Source organism: Rhinatrema bivittatum, unplaced genomic scaffold (assembly GCF_901001135.1).
Source record: "Rhinatrema bivittatum unplaced genomic scaffold, aRhiBiv1.1, whole genome shotgun sequence".
NCBI lineage: Eukaryota > Metazoa > Chordata > Amphibia > Gymnophiona > Rhinatrematidae > Rhinatrema > Rhinatrema bivittatum.
The window spans coordinates 162,499-180,976 of record NW_021820745.1 but is presented as its reverse complement, the minus strand read 5'-3'; the positions used below and the strand labels follow the sequence as shown (position 1 = coordinate 180,976).

Sequence of the window (18,478 nt, the reverse complement as noted above, 5' to 3'; positions counted from 1 at the left end):
TGCCACGAACAGGAAAGGCTCCGCTCACGGCCCCACATGGCTGCTCTTCGGCGTCCCCTAATGGTTGGTGCCCAAGGTGGCTATCTAGTTCGCCTAATAGGATGTGCCGGCCCTGCTTTTTGGAGTACTGTGCCACTTGTGTAAGGCTTATCCTTAATTGTCTTGACAGGTGAGTATGTAGCATGGCACGAGCATCATTCAAGACACAGTCTCTTAAGCCAGGGTTTAAACAAACTAAATAACCTTTGGAAATACTCTGGCTTTCCTGCAGTTTTCTGCTTTCTCTCTCTCACTTAATTGGCCTGTAGGTGAGTATGAAGTGCAGTATGAGTAATGTTCAGGATGCAGTCCTTTTTTTAAGCCAGGGTTTAAAAAAAAACAAAAAAAAAAAACTTACCAAAATTATAGCCTTTAATCTTCCTTTCTTGATACTTCAGATTAAATTAGACAATCCTTTTTCTGAATTACACCCTAGTAATACAGTTTAAAGAAAAATTAACTCTTAAGCTTGTCTTTTAGGACAGAGTTGTCCTTGGTCCCTTTCTGGCTCTTCGTCATCATCAGTAGCTTCTTCCATGCTGAAGATTCCTCAGCTGCTTCCTGGTCTCCAGCCTGATTGTCTCCCCCTGAGTTCTGCCAGTCCCCTTTCTTTATACAGAGGCTAGCCTATTGCTTAAAAGCAGGGAACGCTCCACCCACTTCCGTCCTTGCTGCCAGCACTTTCAGGAGCTAACCGCTAAGGCTTCTGGGTAATGTAGTTTCACTTGGCATTCTCCTTCATGGCTTATTTTTTCCTTTTGCTTCACTCCAAAGAGCTTTCATTAACAAAAAGTCCCAAAGTTTCACTTTTATTACTTAAAGTGCAGGGACCGCAACCAAGCAAAACATTACAGGTATCCACTACTGAAATCATACAGACAATCAAGAAAAGAAATAAAACTTACCGTCCCTTGAGTGATTGTTTTAACACATCTATGAATATCTTGAGGGAAGACAGCTTGGTTTATCACTTTATTTGTGAATTTTTATTTAATTGAAGGTTACGTTCCTAGAAAGTTAAAAACCACCTCAATTCTCAGTCCTACTAATATGGGAAATTATCGTCCAATTTTGACCTGTACAAGGGGATAATCACTTCCCTTTTCTTACTCAATATTCCTCTCTCTATGCAGCTCAGCATTCTTCTGGCTTTTGCTATCGCCTTGTCGCATTGTTTCGCAGACTTCATATCATTAGACACTATAACCCCTAGGTCTCTCTCCTGCTCCGTGCACATCAGCCTTTCCCCCCCTGGAGAAGGACCATCTCTACACAACAAGAAGGAAGTGGAATAGACGAAAACCCTTTTACAGTAGAAAATGTATGGGAAGAGCTAAAGAATCTGAAAGTGGACAAAGCCATGGGACCTGATGGGATTCATCCAAGGATACTGAAGGAGCTCAGAGATGTGCTGGTGGGTCCTCTGTGTGACCTGTTCAATAGATCCCTAGAAACAGGAGTGGTGCTGAGTGATTGGAGAAAAGCGGTGGTGGTCCCGCTTCACAAGAGTGGGAACAGAGAGGAGGCTGGTAACTACAGACCGGTTAGCCTCACTTCGGTGATGGGAAAAGTAATGGAGTCACTGTTGAAAGAGAGAATAGTGAACTATCTACAGTCCGGAGAATTGCTGGACCAGAGGCAGCATGGATTCACCAGGGGAAGATCCTGTCAGACAAATCTGATTGACTTTTTTGATTGGGTAACCAAGGAATTGGATCAAGGAATGATTAACATGTCCAGAAAAGGGAGTTGTTGGTCAAAGATTGAAGATGTGAATTTTAAATCCATATCTATCTCATTTAACCATTTTAAAAAATTGTTTAATTGAATTTCATCTGATTGCCAAAAGAAAAAAAGATCATCTATATATCGAAGCCATAAAAAGACTTCCTGAAAAAACGGAGATTTGTAAATGATGTGTGTTTCTAAACGGTTCATGACTAAATTGGCCACTGTGGGGGCAACTGAAGACCCCATAGCAATGCCATATACTTGAAGGAAGAATTTTCCATTGAACATAAAATAATTGTGTTTGAGCACCAACGTTGTAAGTTGTAGAAGGAATGAATTTGGAATGCGATGATTTGAAGTTGACAAAGTTTCTTGAACGACAGGCGAGCGCCCGCTCTCCCAACACGCGCCCAGGCCACTCTCCTGGGCATGCGATCAAGTATTTAAATGAGGGCCCGCAGTAAAAAGAGGCGCTTGGGACACTAGCGCGTCCCTAGCGCCTCCTTTTTGACAGGAGCGGTGGCTGTCAGCGGGTTTGACAGCTGACGCTCAATTGTTCTGGCGTCGGTTCTCGAGCCCGCTGACAGCCACGGGTTCGGAAAACAGATGCCGGCATAAATGAGCATCCGTCTTCTGACCCGCGGGCCACGGGCACATCTGAAATTTTTTTTTTAATTTTAAATTTTTTTTATTTTTGGGGTCTCTGACTTAAAATCGCAATGATATTAAGTTGGAGGGTGTACAGAAAAGCAGTTTTTTCTACTTTTCTGTAGACTTTCCCGGTGCCGGCAGAAATTAAAATGTGCGGCTTGGCTGCACATTTTACTTTCTGTATCGCGCGGGAATAACTAATAGGGCCATCAATATGCATTTGCATGTTGCGGGCGCTATTAGTTTCGGGGGGGGAGGGGTTGGTGCGTTTTTGACGCGCTATTTTTACCCCTTATACAGTAAGGGGTAATAGCGTCTCGAAAACGCATGACCAAACGCGGGCTAACAGTGTGCTCCACCGGAGCGCACTGTACTGTATCGGCCTGTAAGTGAGTTCAGAGAGGTTCTGGTGGTTCTGTTGAAGGATCTGTTAAATAGATCCTTGGAAATAGGAAGTGGGCTCCAAAATTGGAGAAGAGGAACTATGGTCCCTCTTTACAGAAGTGATAACTGAAAGGAGGTTGAAAATTACAGGCTACTACACATGGTGGGAAAATTAATGCTGAAGGAAACGATAGTGAACTATCTATAATCCAAGGGTTGGAGGAACCAAGGCAGCATGGTTTTACAGAGAAAGATCATGTCATGAATAACATGAGCAACCTGGAAATGGGTCCCAAAGTGGTGGACTGGATTAGAAATTGGTTGACTTGATAGGGTAGTGGTAAATTAAAGTCGTTCTGAGGAGAGAGGAGTGATTATTGGACTGCCTCAGGGTCTGGTTCTAGGGCCTGTTCTTTTCAATATCTTTGTGAGCGTTATTGCAGCAGAGTTAGAAGGAAAAATTTTATCTTTTTGTGGATATCACAAAAATCTGCAAAAGAGTGGGTACTCCTGAGAACATAAGAAGAACATAAGAACATGCCATACTGGGTCAGACCAAGGGTCCATCAAGCCCAGCATCCTGTTTCCAACAGTGGCCAATCCAGGCCATAAGAACCTGGCAAGTACCCAAAAACTAAGTCTATTCCATGTTACCGTTGCTAGTAATAGCAGTGACTATTTTCTAAGTCAACTTAATTAATAGCAGGTAATGGACTTCTCCTCCAAGAACTTATCCAATCCTTTTTTAAACACAGCTATACTAACTGCACTAACCACATCCTCTGGCAACAAATTCCAGAGTTTAATTGTGCGTTGAGTAAAAAAGAACTTTCTCCGATTAGTTTTAAATGTGCCCCATGCTAACTTCATGGAGTGCCCCTAGTCTTTCTACTATCCGAAAGAGTAAATAACCGATTCACATCTACCCGTTCTAGACCTCTCATGATTTTAAACACCTCTATCATATCCCCCCTCAGCCATCTCCTCTGCAAGCTGAAAAGTCCTAACCTCTTTAGTCTTTCCTCATAGCGGAGCTGTTCCATTGCCCTTATCATTTTGGTAGCCCTTCTCCCTACCTTCTCCATCGCAATTATATCTTTTTTGAGATGCAGCGACCAGAATTGTATACAGTATTCAAGGAGCGATACAGAGGCATTATGACATTGTCAGTTTTATTCACCATTCCCTTTCTAATAATTCCCAACATTCTGTTTGCTTTTTTGACTGCCGCAGCACACTGAACCGACGATTTCAATGTGTTATCCACTATGACGCCTAGATCTCTTTCTTGGGTTGTAGCACCCAATATGGAACCTAACATTGTGTAACTATAGCATGGATTATTTTTCCCTATATGCATCACCTTGCACTTATCCACATTAAATTTCATCTGCCATTTGGATGCCCAATTTTCCAGTCTCACAAGGTCTTCCTGCAATTTATCACAATCTGCTTGTGATTTAACTACTCTGAACAATTTTGTATCATCTGCAAATTTGATTATCTCACTCATCGTATTTCTTTCCAGATCATTTATAAATATATTGAAAAGTAAGGGTCCCAATACAGATCCCTGAGGCACTCCACTGCCCACTCCATTCCACTGAGAAAATTGTCCATTTAATCCTACTCTCTGTTTCCTGTTTTTTAGCCAGTTTGCAATCCACGAAAGGACATCGCCACCTATCCCATGACTTTTTACTTTTCCTAGAAGCCTCTCATGAGGAACTTTGTCAAATGCCTTCTGAAAATCCAAGTATACTACATCTACCGGTTCACCTTTATCCACATGTTTGTTAACTACTTCAAAAACGTGAAGCAGATTTGTGAGGCAAGACTTGCCCTGGGTAAAGCCATGCTGACTTTGTTCCATTAAACCATGTCTTTCTATATGTTCTGTGATTTTGATGTTTAGAACACTTTCCACTATTTTTCCTGGCACTGAAGTCAGGCTAACCGGTCTGTAGTTTCCTGGATCGCCCCTGGAGCCCTTTTTAAATATTGGGGTTACATTAGCTATCCTCCAGTCTTCAGGTACAATGGATGATTTTAATGATAGGTTACAAATTTTTACTAATAAGTCTGAAATTTCATTTTTATGTTCCTTCAGAACTCTGGGGTGTATACCATCTGGTCCAGGTGATTTACTACTCTTCAGTTTGAGGGCTAACTATCAGACAAGGCCAATAGCCAGTAAGGAATCATAAGGGAAGGGAGTTTGAAGAAAAAGTGCAAGTGAGCATGAAACCATTAAAGATAAACCTGGTAAGGTTTGTGTAAAGCATTGGATTGCCATGGCAATACCAATAGTCTGAAAGTACCATAAGGGAAAGGAATTTGGAAATAAACTCAAAAACAGCAGAGCAGGCGAGGAACTGCCCAAAGGTAGCAAGAGTGGCTTGGAGCAGCAACAGCAGCAGGGCCCATTTAGGTGAAGTCAGGAACTGAACGATATCAGTCACAGGCCCTATCCTTGGAATGCAATGTCTGAACACATACGTCTAATATCAGATACGAAGATATTCAAAAAGATGCTAAAGGCATGGCTTTTTAGACTCATATTTGAATAAATAGCCTAAATAAGCACATGGGTTTCAAGATAATTGACAGTTCATTTTAGTAAACTTTATTGTATTTCATTTTATTTAAATTGTTATTTTAAGCATTTTTATTTACATTTTTAGTTTATGCATTTAATGATTTTTAATTAAGGTGGTATTTTTAAGTTATACAATTAGCTGTTTTAAATTGTCTTGAAATTGTACATTTGAGTCTTTGTCAACAATTATGAATGTTTTAGCTGTAAGCCACTGTGATCATTGGAACAGCAGTAGATAAATACATTAAATAAGTGAAATAAATAAAATCACAAACAGTAGGTGCAGAGTAATTCAGCAAGAAGAATGGTAGGAAGGTCCCCAAGATATACAGTGAGGGCTAAGGCAGGAAGAAGAATGACACTAAAAGGAGCAAAGCAGCTCCAGGAGTGTCATGAAGGGCCCAAGGGTCCATGAGTGGTGTATGAAGTGTGCAAAGCATTGACTTGCCAGATCAAGATCAAAAGTCAGCAAGTACCATAAGGAAGGAACATCGAAGACAGCAAGCAGAGGTGAAACCACACAAAGGTATCAAGAGTGGCTTAGAGCAGAAGTAGCTGCAGCACCATTTTGACGCGCTCCTTCGGCGTCGCGCGCCGAAGGAGCATGTCAAAGAGGCAGGCCCCTTTGTGCGCCCCTTCGTGCAGCCACTGAGAGAAGGGAGAAGAGAGAAACCGCTATCCTCCTTTCTACCGGCTCTCTCTCAGTCTCTTGGAGACAACACCACATCACCTAATAAACAGTGTGACGGAAACCTACACAATTCCTATCACCGGCAGTCCCTCCTCTCACCACTACCACCACCAACCTACCTCCCAGCTCCTATACTCGCACAGCAACCATCCAGCTCTTCTAGCCTCCAGTAACCACTCCTCTCCCCGCTGGCTCAAATTATCATCCCAACTCTTACAATAATCAACATGATACAAACCTTCCCTATCCCTATTATCCCACACTCATCCCTCAACAGAGTTAATTCACTCATTTTCAATCTACAACGATCGAAGAGATTATTGATTCCCATCATGATTTCCCCTCTAACCCAATTCCTAGGCCTATCTTTAATCACACTAACCCTCCTCAACTCCCAATCCCTGTCAAAAAAATCTCACTTGCTCAACGACTACTTACTGGACACCCAACCTGACCTATGTGCAATCATTGAAACCTGGATGAAAAACACGGACACACCCCTAATCAACCAATTACCAACACAACTATATGACTTTTTCTCTATTCCCAGACCTAAAAAAAGAGGGGGAGGATTACTACTAGCCGCAAAAAAAGAACTGAGACTAGCCCAGCACGCAATTAAAACTTCGACCAAACTTGAAATCGGATTATTCAAATCCACCCAGCTCCAAATCTGTCTGATCTACGCCCCGCCTGGGCTCCTAGAATCCGACCCATCGCCTCTCATAGAAATTGTAGCTAAACACATTAATACTAACTCACCAGCTATCCTGTTAGGAGACTTCAACATTCATGTTGACTCCCCTTCTCCCTCTGCCAATTGCGAAGCCCTCCTTTCTTCCTTCCTGGCCATGGGTTTCAAACAAATTATTAACAAACCCACGCACAAAGCAGGACACATGTTAGATTTAATATTCACAAACGATCAGATCTCGCCCACTTCTCAGCCTTCTTGTACCCCCATCCCTTGGTCAGATCACTCGATGATAGAAACTGAACTATCCATAAAGAAAAAACCGACCACCAACATCCCGAAATCCTCGATCCAATTCAGAAAACCATGTTCCATGGAAGCCCTCAGCAACACTCTCACCAAGGACCTAACTAACTTGGATCTCACAAATGCGGACACCGCCATGAACTCTTGGCTAACTATCACCCGCTCAGCAGCTGATAAAATATGCCCCTTGACATCCAAAGATATCAATCCTGCCCGCACTAACAAAAAACCCTGGTTCTCAACAGAATTAAGAAAACTTAAACAACACCTATAACATAAAGAACAACGCTGGCGGAAGGATCCCTCCACTACCACACTGGCCACCTGCAAAACCGCAATGATCTATTATAGGGCCACCATTCTTCGTACCAAAAGGGATTTCTTCGCCAAAAAAATACACGGCTTCCTATACGACCCAAAAACAGTATTCTCATAATTTGCAGCACTCACCACCCCTATTCCTCCAATCATCCCTGAAGAAGAGACACAAAACAAATCCACTGAGCTGGCAGTTTTCTTCGACAACAAAATTAAAAATCTACTTATTCCGCTGACATCTTCCAACTCTACTCCAAACTCCCAGCCTTCACCTAGTCATAACCACTACCCAACGATACACAAACAATCTCTAGAATCTTTTGATCTTACATCATCCTTGGAAATCAAATCTATCATCAAGAAAATGAAGCCCTCATCTCACCCAATAGACCAAATTCCGACCAAACTCCTTCTCACAATCCCTAACACCATCGCCAAACCTCTGGCCAACATCATAAACTGTTCCCTCACTCACGGAACAGTCCCGGACGCTTTAAAAATAGCCTCTCTGAAACCATTACTAAAAAAACCTAACTTGGACCCATCCAACCCCATAAATTTCCGCCCCATTGCCAACCTACCTTTCATAGCCAAGCTAATGGAAAAACTGGTCAACACTCGTCTCACAGACTACCTTGACTCCCACGACATTCTATACCCATCACAATTTGGATTCTGGAAACGCAGAAACACAGAATTGCTCCTACTCTCATTAACTGACAACATCTTGATGGGCCTCGACGTAGGTCAATCCTACCTACTAGCTCTGCTAGACATCTCTGCAGCGTTCGACACAGTTAACCACACAATACTCATCAACCGTCTGATGGAAATAGGCATCTCAGGCTCTGCACTCCTCTGGTTAAAATCCTTTCTAAGCGACAGGTATTTCAAAGTAAAAATAATCAACAAAGAGTCTCCCCCTGTAGCGTCCAAACAAGGAGTTCCCCAGGGTTCCTCGCTCTCCCCGACCCTATTCAACATCTATCTTCTCCCCCTATGCCAACTACTCAACAACCTCAACCTCACCCACTTTATTTATGCGGACGACGTGCAGATCCTAATCCCCATCAAGGATCCCATCTCCGACACTCTAAACTATTGGAACAGCTGCCTTCACGCTATCAATCTCCTTCTCACAAGCTTCAGCCTGGTTCTCAATACGTCCAAAACCGAACTGCTGGTCATCTCCCCCATTGATAATAACCCACTAGGCAACACCACAAATATACCATTAGTAAATCATGTGAGAGACCTTGGAGCCACCCTAGACTCCAGAATGAACCTTAAAAAATTCATTAACACCACCACTAAAGAAGGCTTTTATAAACTACAGGTCCTAAAACAGTTAAGACCTCTCCTACATTTCCATGACTATCGCTCTGTCCTTCAAGCCATACTATTCTCAAAGGTTGATTATTGCAATGCTCTTCTGCTTGGTCTCCCGGCCTCTTCTACCAAACCTCTTCAGATGCTGCAAAACGCTGCAGCCAGGATCCTCACAAACTCTCGCTGTATGGACCACATCACACCGATTCTGAAAATACTACACTGGCTACCCATCCACTACAGAATTCTCTTGAAGACACTGACCATCATTCACAAAACCATATTTCAGCAATCCTCTCTCCAACTTACCATACCCCTCAAACTTCACTCATCAGCAAGACCAACCAGATCTGCATACAGAGGCTCCCTCCAGGTTCCCCCTAGCAAATCTGCTATACACAACTCCATTAAAAAACAAACGCTATCAACTGCTGGACCGCATCACTGGAATTCTCTCCCGCCAGATTTACGCCAGGAACATTGTCATATCACCTTCAGAAAAAAATTGAAAACATGGCTGTTCGCCCAAGCATATCCATGAAGAAGTCTTTTGATAACCCACACGGGCCAACACCCCTCGGTTGTGTCCTCTTTCTGCCTCACAAAGGAACTGTTATGCTAGAACTGCTCTTGCATATAACTTGTCAAATCGACTCCACTATGTAAACTGTATATAATTTTACCATGTAAGCAATTGTTCTCTACTTACTGCTCTCCAGTTAGAAATTGTTAATCTATCCCTTATTCTTCTAACGGCCTTGTTATACATTCCCTGTTATAATGTAACTTTCGCTTTCTGTGTTAACTGGTTTAACTGGTTTACCCCCCCTAGTTTATTGTAAACCAGTACGATAAGAATTGGTCTTGAGCATCGGTATATTAAAAGAACTTAAATAAATAAATAAATAAATCATCTAAGGTATAGAGTGCAGGGTAATGCAAACAGCTCAGAGGCATCAAAACCCTCTAGGCATAAAATGTGGAGAATCACAAACAGCACAGAAACATCAAAACTCTCAAGGCATAGAGTGTGGGGAATTGTAAACAGCATAGAGGCATCAAAACCCCCAAGACAGCATGAAAGGGGTAAAAGGAACCAACAATAGTGATATGAACAGCCCAAGGCAGTGAAGGCAGCACCAACAGTTGCATGAATATCCCCAAATGAACCGTAGAGTGGCAAAATGGTACCTGTAGTGGCAGGTGTTCTTCAAGACACCATGAGAGTCAGGAGCAGGTGAGACAGTAACAGTGGCAGACTTAGACAGCAAGGTGAGAACAAGAAGAGGGTAGGGTAGGAGAAGAAGTTTGTATATATATATATATATATATATATATATATTTGTTTTTTACATTTTACTCTGGGGAAAAAGCACCCTATCATAAGCAAGAAAGAAGCAGGGATCCTAGAGGGATACAACAAAACATTAAGGTAAAGAACTAGAAAAGAGGTAGACTTGGAGGAGAAACTTCTAATTTACTTTTTTATATTTTATTTGGGGCAAAACATCCCAGTATAACCAAGAAGGAAGTAAGGTGGGACAACTAAGCTGGAATCCAAGTGGAAAAGACAGAGGTATCAAAACCTCCAAGGTATAGTGTCAGAGGCATGGCAAGTAGGCAAAGTGGTAGCAAGATCCCCATCCTCACACCCATCCTCACACCCATCAGACCCATTACCAACAAATCTCCTCATTGCCATACCAAACACCATCTCAAAACCAATAGCAGAAATTATCAACACATCCCTGTCTCAAGGCTCAGTTCCTAACCAGTTAAAATTGGCAATCCTGAAACCGTTACTGAAGAAACCAAATGCTTCTCCATCAGACCCAGCTAACTTCCGACCGATTGCAAACTTACCACTCATCGCCAAACTGATGGAAAAAATTGTCAACAAGCAACTGTCAGAATATCTGGAAGATCATAACATTCTATCCCCAGCTCAATATGGCTTCCGAAAACGACTAAACACCGAATCTCTCTTATTATCGCTCACTGATACCATCCTCGTGAACCTGGAGAAAAAACAATCTTACCTGCTGGTTCTACTTGATCTTTCTGCGGCGTTTGATACGGTAAAACATACTACACTTATAGACCAACTAACTAATATAGGGATCAAAGGCACAGCTCTCAAATGGTTTCACTCCTTCCTAAGCAACAGATTCTACAAAGTAAGGATAAACAACAAAGAATCGCATCCAATCCTTACAGAGCAAGGAGTCCCGCAAGGATCCTCACTTTCTCCCACCCTATTCAATATCTACCTCCTCCCTCTCTGCCACCTACTCTCAAACCTCAAGCTTACCCATTACCTCTATGCAGACGACATTCAAATCCTTCTCCCGATTACAGAATCCCTTCAAAAAACCATCACTTACTGGAACGAATGCCTACAGCCCATTAAGGAATTACTCTCAAGCCTCAACCTAGTATTGAATGCCAATAAAACCGAAATGCTCATTGTCTCTCAGGATCCACTCACAATCTCTTCTAGCTTCTCTCTACCAAACGCTAATAACATGTTCTCACCGGACGTCAGAGACCTTGGAGCATGGCTTGACAATCATCTTAACCTAAAAAAGTTCGTAAACAATACCACGAAGGACTGCTTTTACAAACTGCAAGTCCTCAAAAAACTTAAACCCCTCCTTTATTTCTCCGACTTCAGGCTAGTACTTCAATCCATAATATTATCAAAGCTCGACTATTGCAACTCCCTGCTACTAGGTCTACCCAACAACACGATCAAACCATTACAGATGGTACAGAATTCTGCTGCCAGAATTCTAACAAGCACTAACAAAAAAGATCACATCACCCCAATCCTTAGTAATCTACATTGGCTTCCCATTAAACAAAGGATACTCTATAAGGTACTCACAATCATCCACAAAGCGACAAACAAAATAGCTCCCATCACGTTAAGCTTTCAACTCCAACCGCACACATCTTCCAGACCTATCAGAAGCGCTTACAAAGGATCACTGCATGCCCAACAAGTAAAATCATCTCTGAGCAAAAGAGCGCTATCCTTAGCAGGCCCCCACCAGTGGAACATGCTCCCCCCAAATCTAAGACTTGAACCCAATCATCAAGAGTTCAAAAAAAGGCTAAAGACTCTTCTTTTCCAACAAGCCTTCCCAGACTCACAATCCTACCAAGACGGAAAGTCTTCCAAATAAGAAGTATCCCCTAATTACGGTCACCATACCAAGTCCTACCTTCAGGTCTCTGCAACTGGACAACAATCTTTGAGTTCTAAAAATTAATCTTATTTATATTTTCCTCTGCAACTGGACTACAATTTCTAAGTTCAAAATTCATTTTATCTTATTATTTATATTTGGCATGGTTAATATGTCACTATATCCAAGTTAAATATTTAAATTATACAGTTTATATTACATAATTTTATTAATTACAAGTAAAACTATTCTATATTATTTATTATCATTATGTTAAATTGTCATCCAGTTATAATGTTCCATATGTACCACTGTTCTATGTAAAGCCCCCTTATCTCTGTTGGGCAGTTTATCGTTATATGTAAACCGGAGTGATTTATAGTCTCTATAAGAACCTCGGTATATAAAAATTAAAAATAAATAAATAAATAAATAAATAAATAAATGGTAATTATTAACAGTTGCTGCAGGACCCCCAAGATACAGCATCAGGAGCAGGCAGCTAGACAGTTGCTTCAGACCCCCAGGGTGTAGCATCAGGAACAGGGCAGTAAGACAGTGTGAAAGCAATATCCTCAAGATGTAGCATCAGGAGCAGCAAGTCCCCTAAGGTATTTTCAGCCATCCTGCCATTCACATGGAAATTGTGGGAAACCCAGCAAAGGCAGATTGATTTTCAAAAAGACCAACATTTCCATCAATTCCGATGCCCAACTTGAACGATGAGGGCTCATGATGTCACCTGTTGTTGAAAATACATGTCTGCTGGTTAGTGGGTAGAAATATAATGCTAAGTCACCTTGGCCAGGCCTGGCCAGACCTCAGACTTGTGTGCCCAATATACCAGTGGATCCATGATCATATTCTCTATGGGCTCTGTCAGCGTGTCAGATTTCTGCTGGAGGTCTCCTTCGCTGGGGTAGTGTGAGAGTCTCTGTTGCCAGCTGCTTTAGCTATGGCCTGCATCATGAGTGACACTTCTGTGGGGGCAACATGGCTGTGAGGTATTGAGGTAGGGGAGGAAGTGGTAGCTGACAGGATGCTGTTCATGCTCACACTACTTTCAGATTGGCACCCTTTCCTGCGCTGCATCCCCACTGCACCTCTGTCTCTGGTTCTCCTGTTCATGCAACCTGTGTGCCAGTATCTTTCATGTACGTGAGCTGCTAGGACCAGAGGGTAAGATTCCCTTTCACCCATGGATTAAAAACTGAGGCAGGCATGTAAGTATTGTTTTCTATCAGAGTTTTCAGTCTTTCTTGCACCTACTTCTGCACGGAGTTCACAAACTGCAATACCTCTGCTTTCATTTCTTCTTGCTCATGGAAATCCTCGAACTTTTCCTCCAGAATATTTACTATGGGGATGACTCCACCAAAGGTAGCACTTCTGGAACACAGATCCTCCCTAGCATGCTTGAAGGGTTTCAGGACTTGTATCAGCTGCCTCATCACTACCCAAACATGATGCACTTGGGGCAATCCATACCTATCTCTGTTTCAGAGACCAGTCATGAAGGGGTGTCTGCTGCTCTACTAGTCTCTGCAGCATTATATAGGTGGAATTCCAAGTGGATGCCAACATCTTGAAAGAGCCGCTTATGAGGCATCCCGTATTCTTCCTGCTTCTCATGGAAAAGCTGCCAACCCTTCATGCAATGATGAAAATGCCCCGCTATTTGCTTGTACATTCAGGTACTTCAGGACTGTTATCCGGTATTTTTAGGCTCCAGTCCCAGGGCATCCTTCACTGCCAGGTGCAACAAATTATGCAAAGCAATGGATGTTAGCTCCCATTTTCCACTTCCTTTATCATATTTGCTCCACTGTCTGTCTAAAAACAAAACCTGCCTTAACACTTCTGTCTTTCCGGTCAAGCTGCCAGCTCTCCAGCATCATTCTTAGAATATTGCATGAGATATGGGTGGTATATCCATCACCTCGATTTGCTGCTCAGCTCACCTATACCTTGATGCTTGGTCCCGCCTTCCCTGCCTCAACCAGCTCCATCATTGTACCGTTAAGGAGATGTAGTTGTATGTAGCATTCTGGCTGATCCAGATGTTGCTGGTGAAATGAATGCTAATCCCCTCTGCTTTAGCCAGCTGTGCCTGCATGCAACTACAGCACTAATTGTACAGGATGGGGATAACCTGCCTACTGGAGGGAACTTTTTAATTGGGGGCTAAGAGATGCAGCAGATGCTTAAAGCCAAGGTTCTCCACTATCTGCAGGGGATGGGCATTTCCCCAATGCATGTTGGCACTACTTTGGAAGCTGCTGCTTGCTTCTTCCCCAGGACAGTAATACAGATCACATCTTATTTTCTCTATGGTGGTTTGCTCCTGCAGATGCTTGGCAGGGGGTTGCTCACCTGCCACCTGACTGCTGGAAGGGGCCATGTGATTAGCTTAGGGAAAAGTCTTCCCCTTTTAACCTTTCTGCTACTGCTTCTGCTTTGAGTGGCAGAGGGGATCCCTGGGCTAGTATGGCTGCCTTTCCCTGATGTCAATGCTAGCAGGTGGTGTTTTTGTAGGTAATTTTAAATACCAGCATTTGTTCCTTGACTGAGGTCCTTACTACTGTGAAAATACTAAACAAAATGTGGGTCCTCCCTCACTTTAAATTCCTTCACGATTTTCTTTCTGCATCCTTGGGGCTGCTACTGGCACTGGAATTGAGGTTGAGGGTAGATTGTGAGGAAAAAAGGTAGAGGCATCTCTCATGTTCTCTACATGTACTGTCTGCTCTTCCTGGGGGTTGCTGTCAACACTATCTGTATCATCTACTTCCCCCACCTTCTCACTGGAGGCTAAGCTACTGACTAGAGTTCCGAAATTCTTTTTGGCTACTAGCTCTTTGATATATTCCTATTCAGGGATTCTGAGACATGGTACTTCCTCAGAATCAGTTTTTAGAAATATATAGTTTCCATTACCTCAGAAGCAGTAATCATGGAGGAATGTGCTACTGGTTTGGGGTTTGGCATTTCTGCTGCCCCTGTCCTTGCCCCTACCCTGCTAATGCTAGCCTTAGTTTGCTGTCCTGCCTTTTGCCTCTGCTCCAAAGCAAGAGGAAGAGGAACAGGCAGGAATGGCACATGCTCTTCCAATTTTAATTTCTTATGGCTTGAGCTAGCTTCCGCTCCTAACTTTCTGCAGCTAAAAAAGCTACCATTCCCTCCTCTCCCCTTTTCTATCAGTGACATAGAATTGAAAATGACTACTAGGAGTTTTGATGTCACAATATACTTTATTGATACTGTTCTTCTCACGAGTACCACTCCAGTATTGACTGAGTATCTTTCTGATGCACACAATCAAGTTAACAGGCTTGGTTCACTTCAGTGCTTAGCAAGCACTACCAACTTGCCAAAGAGAGTTAGCATCTTGCTAGTGGCACAAACACAATCTCTTTCTTTCTAGGGTTGTCCTTACACTGTGCATGTGTGTGTGCACTACTGACTGACTCCTTTTTGCACATACAAAAAATATTTCAGAAAGAACATAAACAGAAGGCTGACAAGACTTTGCTTCTCTTCACTGCAGTCAGCAGAAAACCAGTACAGTACACTGTGCAGAATCAGACAGAAAAAAATTAGTGTTCATTACTTTTCTGTCTCCTGTCCACTACCCTGCTCCAGTGAACAGTCATAAAGCAGTGCTTCTGTCTCTCTGTCATATTGAGAGCACTGTGATTGCAGCAGTGAAGATAGGAAAAAGCCCTTTGCCAATGCCAAAATTCTTCTTTTTTAAAGCTTCTCTTTGACTCTAAAAGAGCTTCTGAAAAGACAGCGTTTCTCTTTGAAATACAACAGAGAAGATGTAGCTTTTTGCACATGCTCAGACATTTTAGTGGAAGGATGTCAGAACCACTTGATCTAGATTCTAGCTATAGGCTAGTTTAAAAAACAGCTTCAACTTGATTTGTCTGCTACATCACACAAGCAATGATTTGTTGTTATAGTTACTAATCTCACTGCAGCACTTTTTAATGAGCCATAGACTTGAATAGGAAACATGAACGAATGAAATGAAAAATTTCATTTAAATTCATGAGCACCCTTCATTCAATTCAGGGGGTCTATAAACGAAACAAAAATGTTCTCATTTATTGCATTTTACCCATTCATTTCAAACAAATGCACATCCCTAATGTGACACTAAATTTATGTGTTGAGAAATAAAGCTATCACATTCACCAATGGTTTCATTTGGATTCAGAATATTTGAAAAAAAATACTGTTGTAAAGAAAGTAGGGTGCACAGTTTCATTTATTTTGAGGTTACTGGAAAGTGTATTTTTCACTGCTGTGTCTGGCAAGAATCCTTGAGGGACCAGTGCCCTTTGTGCCATAGGAACTAAACTAAAAGATGCTGTCTTAATTACAAGCAAATATTTTTCTGACTAAATGGAATCAGGTTTGTTTGTAAAACCTCATTGAACCATTCGGTCCTGTAGAACACTTTACTGCTCTGTTTGAAATGACTGTTCTTTCCTGTTAAAAACTGCGGTTTGCAGCCGAGAATGAACAGTTACTTAAACAAGCTTTGGGTTTTGTTCACTGCAATTGTCAAAAACATGTGGTGTAGCTTATGTCCATGACTTTCTTGGGGCCAGTGTGATTGCCTTCCAGATTACCTCCTCCTAAACTAGTAGGTCTCAGCTCTAGTTAATCATTGTCCTCTGAATGGGTCCAGATTTCAGAGTATCCTGGGCCTGCAGATTATCTGGTTTTTGAATCACACGTGTGCAGATATATCTTAAGCATATTCGTTATTATTCTGACAACTAGACTTGTCTCGGGAGGGGGGGGTGCTTGAGAACTGGAGTAGAGAACCCCTGTGTAAGACATTGGAATCACCATCTCCCCTTTTGATGGCAGTCTTAGTTGAAAGTTTGAGAGGAAAGTTGGAGATTTTTTCTGAGTTATGTTTTGGGCCTACCTCAAGCCTAGGAAGCCATCTGAGAACCTCCAGCATAGGTCTGGGCATTTATGCTGTTCTTTCCCTTCAGAGGTACAGAATGCGTCCAGGGAATAATTTGGGATTTTGGATAATTTGCTTGGTAGGAGCCCTGCTGAACTCCCTGGGCCTTTCCAAGACACAAGGACTGGAGAACCCGGTGTTGAAGACACCCAAGGTTAGGGATGGACCTGCCCATATGAGGTGGTGACCCACTGCAAGCGGTTATGTACTTTTTGGGGACAGAAGAAAGTTTATTTCCAAGATCTGGGAGGAAGTGTTTTCTGCCCCCTTCCAACTCATGAGTGGACCGGTGAAACATGCAGTTCCATCAATGATTCTTTCCACCAGGAATCCCATCAAAATTCAGAACATCTAACTGTGAGTAAGGACAACTGTGAGAGGACACTCATTCGGAGTCTTCACAAAAACCTGGGGAGAGAGAGATAAATTCACTCTCTGTGCAGAGACAGATTTTTGCCATCTGGGAAAGGTTTCCTGCCCTCAGCTTAATCCAGGAGGGTGGCTGGATTCCCAGCCTTGCTAAGAGACTCTTGCACAGATCGAGGTCCATAGAATTGTAAAATCAAGAGAGAGAAAGAGAAAGAACTGTGCAGCTGGAGATTCATAATTATTGTGCCACTAATTCAGAGCTGTTTGCAGTAAAGTATTACTTTAGGACACTAACCCAGTGGTCCCTGTGTTTTCACCCAGCACACAGTGTCTAGGAATTCACCTCACCCAAGGAATTCAATAGAGGAAGTCAGTCGCCCCACACTGGGACCTGACAGGACTTCTTTCTTCCCTCAATCGGAAGAATCCTCGCCTTGGGATGTAAGGGAGATAGAAGAGCTAGCCAGGGTCCCTGCCCCAAAGAGTTATAAATTCTTTTATGGCCTCACCCGTGCTGGACTTGCACACTGGAGTGGGGTTAACAGTGGTATTTTGAAAATCAATCAGGGCCCAGAGCGAGTTAAGTTGGCCATGCATGATCTTTTATGCATACTGAGAAGAGGCAGTCCAGGGGGGAGGAGCTGAACCGGGGTGGTGACTTAACAGACATTTTTTTATTAAAAAAAAAAAAACCAAACTGTACATGTAAGTTAACCCAAACAACTTCCACTCTCAATAGAGGAGGTGTAACTTTCTGCAGGTGTGTGTGTGGGCATACTCTGGTACTTCTGCACACAATTTTAAAGCACATTTTTGTGTATGATTTGAAAATTCAAGGCTCAGACTTTACCCTCATGCACAGATTTATAAAATTACCCTCAAGAAGTATTTTATTTTATAAATAGTATCAGCACTTAAGTAAAATATTTAAACATAGAAAAGGAAATCTTTTTTCCCTTCATTGGCATTAGGATACCGAAGGGAAGGAAATGTGATTTTATAATTGTGATCCTCTTTATTCCCCCTTTTCTTACAACGTTTTATAATATTCTTAATGTAGTGTCTTGTGTGCTAGTGTTTCCTATGCAAATATATGAAGGGAGAAAAATTCTTATTAAATATTTAGTTTATCTAATGCCTATTATTAGTTGGACTAGAGCCCTGCTCACCAGCAGATGGAAAGTCACTT

The 18,478-nt window shown here is 42.3% G+C and overlaps 1 protein-coding gene across 1 annotated transcript in view; it reads left to right on the top strand.

The window, feature by feature from the left end:
* LOC115082071 (consortin-like) overlaps positions 1 to 18,478 on the top strand; it is a 142,900-nt gene that overhangs the window by 37,966 nt on the left and 86,456 nt on the right. The window lies entirely within an intron of this gene.